Source organism: Oryza sativa, chromosome 6, assembly GCF_034140825.1.
Source record: "Oryza sativa Japonica Group chromosome 6, ASM3414082v1".
NCBI classification, from domain to species: Eukaryota; Viridiplantae; Streptophyta; class Magnoliopsida; order Poales; family Poaceae; genus Oryza; species Oryza sativa.
Genome location: NC_089040.1, coordinates 11,008,437 through 11,014,436, shown reverse-complemented (window position 1 = coordinate 11,014,436; position 6,000 = coordinate 11,008,437). Strand labels below are relative to the sequence as shown.

General features: G+C 48.8%; 1 pseudogene; it reads left to right on the top strand.

The window, feature by feature from the left end:
- The first annotated feature begins 483 nt into the window (after nucleotides 1–483).
- LOC107276597 (uncharacterized) lies at nucleotides 484–3,125 on the top strand (annotated as a pseudogene).
- The last annotated feature ends 2,875 nt before the right edge of the window (nucleotides 3,126–6,000 follow it).

Below are 6,000 nucleotides of genomic sequence, written 5' to 3'. Positions count from 1 at the left end.
CAGAGCCACGCTATACCGTGCCTTAGCAACCAAATTCAGTCTAGGAACCCATCAATCCATTCATGCCACAGTGCAGCGTGACCTTGGCAGCACAGCCGCGTCGTGGTGGGTACCTGACGACAGCCACAACCTTTTCAGAGCGAGACGCTGAGTCTCTCGTTTCTCTGTTGAGACGCGGAGAACCATCCAGAGCTATAGGTCCCACCTGCTTTTTCCTCCACATCAACAAGGTACCGCTCCACATAGGAGCACTGTGAGAGGCCTAACCATGGTCAGTCTCCATGTAATAATGCCGAACCAGTACATGTCATCACTAGTGGGGCACAGCTATAGGAGTATCTGTACATGTATCACCATGCGTGGCACATATATATGTAGCACCCTCTCTTGCAATTGAGTACTTGAAACCTCGTGTCAACGAAACAAAAGTACTTGAAACCCTTAAACCTCCTTTCGATCTGTGGCAACTCGATCCCAACAAAAATGGAGAACAAGTCTGCGCAAGACCCGCACCGGCCATTGGAGTACGACCTGCGGAAATACCTGCTGCTGCTGGCCACCATGGTGGCCACGGTGACATACACCGCCGGATTCAACCCACCGGGAGGCGTCTGGCAGGAAACTGAGGCAAGGCACCTCGCCGGTGACTCCATCATCCGGGACACCCACTACCCCCGGTACATTATGTTCTTCTACTGCAACGCAGCCGCGTTCGCTCTGTCGATCGTCGTCATCGTCCTCATCTTCATCCTTGCCATCCTGCACGAGAAGAACGGTATATGGATCTCCATGTTCCCACTTCGCCTTGCCATGGTGCTGAACCTGGTTGGCCTCGGGGGGGCCTATGCTGCCGGCACGAGCCGGCACGCGCTAACGGCAGGGAATCTCTCTGCGTTAGCGGCGGTTTTCTTGTATATGGTGGCTCAAACTGTGATGACAGTTTCTCTGGGACCGGAACGACAAGAACCACCTGGAAGCGATCGGCCAAGGCACAGGTAATAATCCTCCTAATCCAGAGCACTCGGTGGGAGCCATATCACCCGTGGTTTCGCGGGAAGAAGGATCACAACAACCAGGTAAGGAGAAGGAGAAGGAGGAGGAGGAAAAGAATCAGCGCCGCAAGGTCCTGATGCTGCTCGCGACATTCGTGATGAGCGTCGCGTACGTGGCTGGGTTGAGCGCACCAGGCGGCTACTGGGAGCGCAGCCAGGAGGAGGGACGCCATCATGCAGACGCGGGTGACCCAGTCCTGTGGGTACACCACTCTGTCCACCTGAGGGCGTTCGTTGGCTACAACACCACATCGTTCGTTGCGTCCCTGCTTATCATCATGCTGCTCTTGGACCAGAAGCAGAAGATCATCTTCCTACCCCTGGACATGAAGAGGAAGGCTGTCCCTGGACGGGCCCACATGCTCTATGCTTACATCACCATTGCTCTTGTTGGCCTTGTGGGGGCCTATGTTGCCGGCAGCTGCCGACATAGTGATACTACAATCTATGCGCTCAGTCTGGTTGCTACCGTTCTTATCTGCATTGGCATCCTCAAGGTGGTCTTGGGCTGCATGCCTAAACTTTCACAAACACCAAAAGCAAGTAGCAGGTATTAATATAACACATAAATATACTTATATATTTTGTCCTAAGGTTAACACCAAGTTTATTTAATTTTGGTTTGAACTTTTTCATGGATATGAATTGTTAGGTCTGGCGAGAATAATGAGAATAATGAAGACACTTTTCGAGATAAAACACCAACCAATGGTGGTTTACTGAGTAATATGAACAATGAAGACGATATTCTGGAGAAGGCTCAATCTCTTGTTGTACTACTTTCCACTCTCATTGCAACCGTCACTTATCAAGCAGGGCTGGTCCCTCTAGGTGGTGTATGGCAAGAGAATCAGGATGGACACAAGGCTGGCAAGCCAATACTCATGTCCACCCAAGCCAAACGCTATAAGGTATTTTTCTACTGCAACTCTACAGCCTTTGTAGCGTCCTTGGTCATCATTATCTTGGTCCGGTATAAGCCTTTGCTCAAACGCCACATACTTGAGGTAGCCATCATACTAGATTTGTTCGGTCTCGTGGGAGCCTATGCTGCCGGGAGCTGCCAGGATGTAAGCACATCCATTTATGTCATTACTTTGGCTGGCGCTGTCCTGATCTATGTGGTAATTCATATTGTGTTCATCACTCTCGAAGATGAGGATAAGAACAAGACAAGTGTGCACAGCACTGTTCAAACTGGTCCACCTGTGATAAATCCTCTTCCAAGTGATTTATATGTCCACAAGAGGCGCAAAAGATTGCTCCTTTTCTCTGTCTTAGGTGCAACCCTCACTTACCAAGCTGGGCTGACCCCACATGGTGGATTCCGGCTTAAGGACGATGAGTTATCACATCACGCAGGTGACCCGGTCCTCTTGTACAACTATCCACGCCGTTACAAGGCATTCTTTTATTGTAATTCATTAAGCTTCATGTCATCCATCGCCCTCATCATACTCCATGTTAACCCCAATCTATATAGGCCAGCGATTCGAAGCTATGCTCTCTCTGTTTGCGTAGCTACAGGCTTGCTTGCTCTCATGAGTGCCTATGCTGCTGGAAGCACACAGCATCTCAAAACATCCATCTATGTCTTCGCATTGGCGGTTTTACTACTCTTAGTGATGATCTTATTCCTAAATTAAGTTGTTCCCTTCGACAATGTCTGTTGCGAAAGTTAAAAAGAATGATGGGGACAGAGCTAGGAGTTTACAACAGCATGTCAAGCACAAGTATTTGATGTTGTTAGGAGTTTTGGCTGCAAGTGTGTCACCTATCAGGCCGGCCTAAACCCACCTGGCGGGGTGTGGCAGCATAATAGCAACGGCTATACTATCAAGGACTCGGTTATGCATGACAATATGATCGAGGCACTGTTACCACATTTTCTTCTACAGCAACTCCGTTTTCTTCGTGGCATCCGTCGTTGTCATCGTCCTGTTGCTGCCAGAGGAATTGCTAGAGAAGAACAGATGGCTAACGGTGATGAACGTCACGGTCGTGCTAGGCTTGCTTGGCCTCCTACTGGCGTATATGTCTGGCTCCAGTATGAGGTGGGTGTTGGAAATATAGTCATGAATCGGCATATTTTAATCCAAAATGTTAAAGCAATAATCATGGCATAAGCAGTGTAGGGTGATCTTAACATAACCAGTAGCATACTATGCGCATCATGAATGTCAGGAACAGGAACATTACAGTAACGCAATAACATGCTAGAGGCATCATGAAGAACATGAACAAGAACATAGCGCACATAGCAGTAAAGCGATAGCGCTAACAATGGGAACAGGAACAGAGATAGCGCTAACAATGGGAACAGGAACAGGAGATGGTTATACCCCGAGAATGGCCCTCCGCTGGATTGTGAGGCAGAATTGCCTCCGTTGATGTTGTCGTTCGCGGCACCTCCTGGCGCACCACCTCCGGCTCCAGCTCCTGGCGGCGGCGCACCACCTCCGCCATCTCCTCCAGCAGCGGCGGCGGCAACTCCAGACATGGCGACGAGCAGTCGTGCGGCAGGCACTCCCCAAAAACCTGATCACCCGCCTACCCGGTGCAGATTTCAGGCGAAGGTGTGGTTTCGGAGGCACTGCTCCTTCCAATCTCTCGTGCGCGCAAGAGATCAGAAGCGAGAGCAACTCAGGCGAACTAACACCGGGAAAGAAGCGATGAAAACGGATCGGACTCGCTGCCTCCTTATCTATCAGGAGAAAGAACGTGGACGCGCTCTTGCGGAGAGAATCGTGGGAACGTGGGTTAGTGGCTGCAAAAGGATAGCGACGTGACGCACGGACGCACGCACGCCGCCGCCAGCCAGCCACGCCTCGCCCTCGGCCTCGGCCTCGGCCTCGGCCCGGCCCGGCCCGGCGCGCGCGCGCGCGTGTGGCATTCCGACCCCCACCTCAACCGGTCAACAGGGAGCCTCCAATAACTCCCTATTTAGATTGAGATATTCCTCGCTTAAATCCTGAGGTGGTATTATTATCCTTAACACTTTTTATGGGCCTTTGAAATTTAATAGGATAAGTTGGGCCTAGCCCAATTATTCTAACAATCCCCACCAAATTTCAAGGCTCATAAGAAATGTTCTCAATGTTGTGCCTGTTTGATATACCAGGGTTTTGGTGGAGACTGTTAAGTTGAACTTCCACCTAGGAAATGAGCTACATCAGACCACAACTGAACAATGGACTATGCCTTGAATTGTCAGTTTTGTGTGATCAGGTTTCACTCAGAACCTTGACTGGTACTGGGCTGTCGTTCGCATCCCCTCTGTTTGGAGCATATAAGTCAAACTCCAGGCCTTTCATGAGTATCTAGAGATCGCCCAAACCTCATAGACTGTGACTAGCAGTCGAACTCATATAGGTGTGTTCCCTCTGAGATGTTCTGCAGGTCAACATCTCTGCTTGGAAAAGCCACTCGGATCACATTAAGGCATGAGCCATCCTACCATGCAGGAAAGAAGAGAAGCACATCATGAAAATGAGCCCTTTTCAAGGGTCTCTTCTCTCAGTCACACAATAGTTTGTTTCGCCATCCAAATTCACGGGATCTCCGATCACAATGGACAGGTTTCCACTATTATGCAACCTTAGGTGGGTATCAAGCCCATTTCCCTCTATGCACTTTCTATCACATTACGTGGTAGCCCCTTGGTAAACTGATCTGCCAGATTTCTAGCAGTTTGGACATAGTCCAATGCTATCACTCCGGAGTTTTTCTGCTTTCTGACGGATTTCAGTCTTCTCTTGATGTGCCTAGATGACTTCATGTTGTCCTTTGAACTGTTCATTTTAATAATCACTGTTTGATTATTACAGTTCATTAGGATAGCTGGCACTGGTTTTTCAACCACTGGCAAATCCATCAGGAGTTCACGAAGCCACTCGGCCTCAACTGTCGCAGTATCTAGTGCTGTAAGTTCTGCTTCCATTGTTGACCTCGTTAAGATGGTCTGCTTGCAAGAATTCCAGGAAACAGCGCCACCTCCAAGTGTGAACACATATCCACTTGTGGCTTTTATCTCATCAGCATTAGATATCCAGTTTGAGTCACTATACCCTTCTAGTACTTTTGGATACCCGGTATAGTGAATTCCATAGCTCATAGTGCCCTTTAGATAGCGCATTACTCTTTCCAGAGCCTGCCAATGATCATCTCCCGGATTTGAGACAAACCGGCTCAGCTTGCTTGCAGCAAATGAGATGTCAAGCCTCGTTGCGCTAGCCAAGTACATCAATGAACCAATGATTTGAGAGTATCTCAGTTGATCCCTTGCTATTCTTCGGTTTTTCCTTAATAGCACGCTAGGATCATAAGGAGTAGGAGCTGGCTTGCAGTCACTATATCCAAAGCGACTCAAAACCTTGTCCACATAGTGGGATTGCACAAGTGTAATCCCACCCTCATCTCCTCTTTGTAGTTTGATGTTAAAAATAACATCAGCCTCTCCCAAATCCTTCATTTCAAAACTCTTGGACAGATAGTCCTTGACCTCCTCAATCACATTAAGGCTGGTCCCAAAGATCAATATGTCATCGACATATAAGCACAAGATCACCCCTTCTCCCCCACCATAGCGATAGTATACACATTTGTCAGCTTCGTTCACAACAAAGCCTGCAAATGTAAGCATGGTGTCAAACTTCTCATGCCATTGCTTAGGTGCTTGCTTGAGGCCATACAAGGATTTCAACAGTTTACACGCCATTCCCTCCTGACCTTCTAGTACATACCCGTCTGGTTGATCCATATAGATCTCCTCCTCCAGCTCTCCGTTTAGGAAAGCTGTCTTAACGTCCATCTGATGGATGAGAAGACCATGAGAGGCTGCCAGAGCAAGTAGTACTCGAATCGTGGTCAAGCGAGCAACTGGTGAGTATGTGTCGAAGAAGTCCTCGCCTTCCTTTTGGGTATAACCCTTGGCCACAAGCCTTGCCTT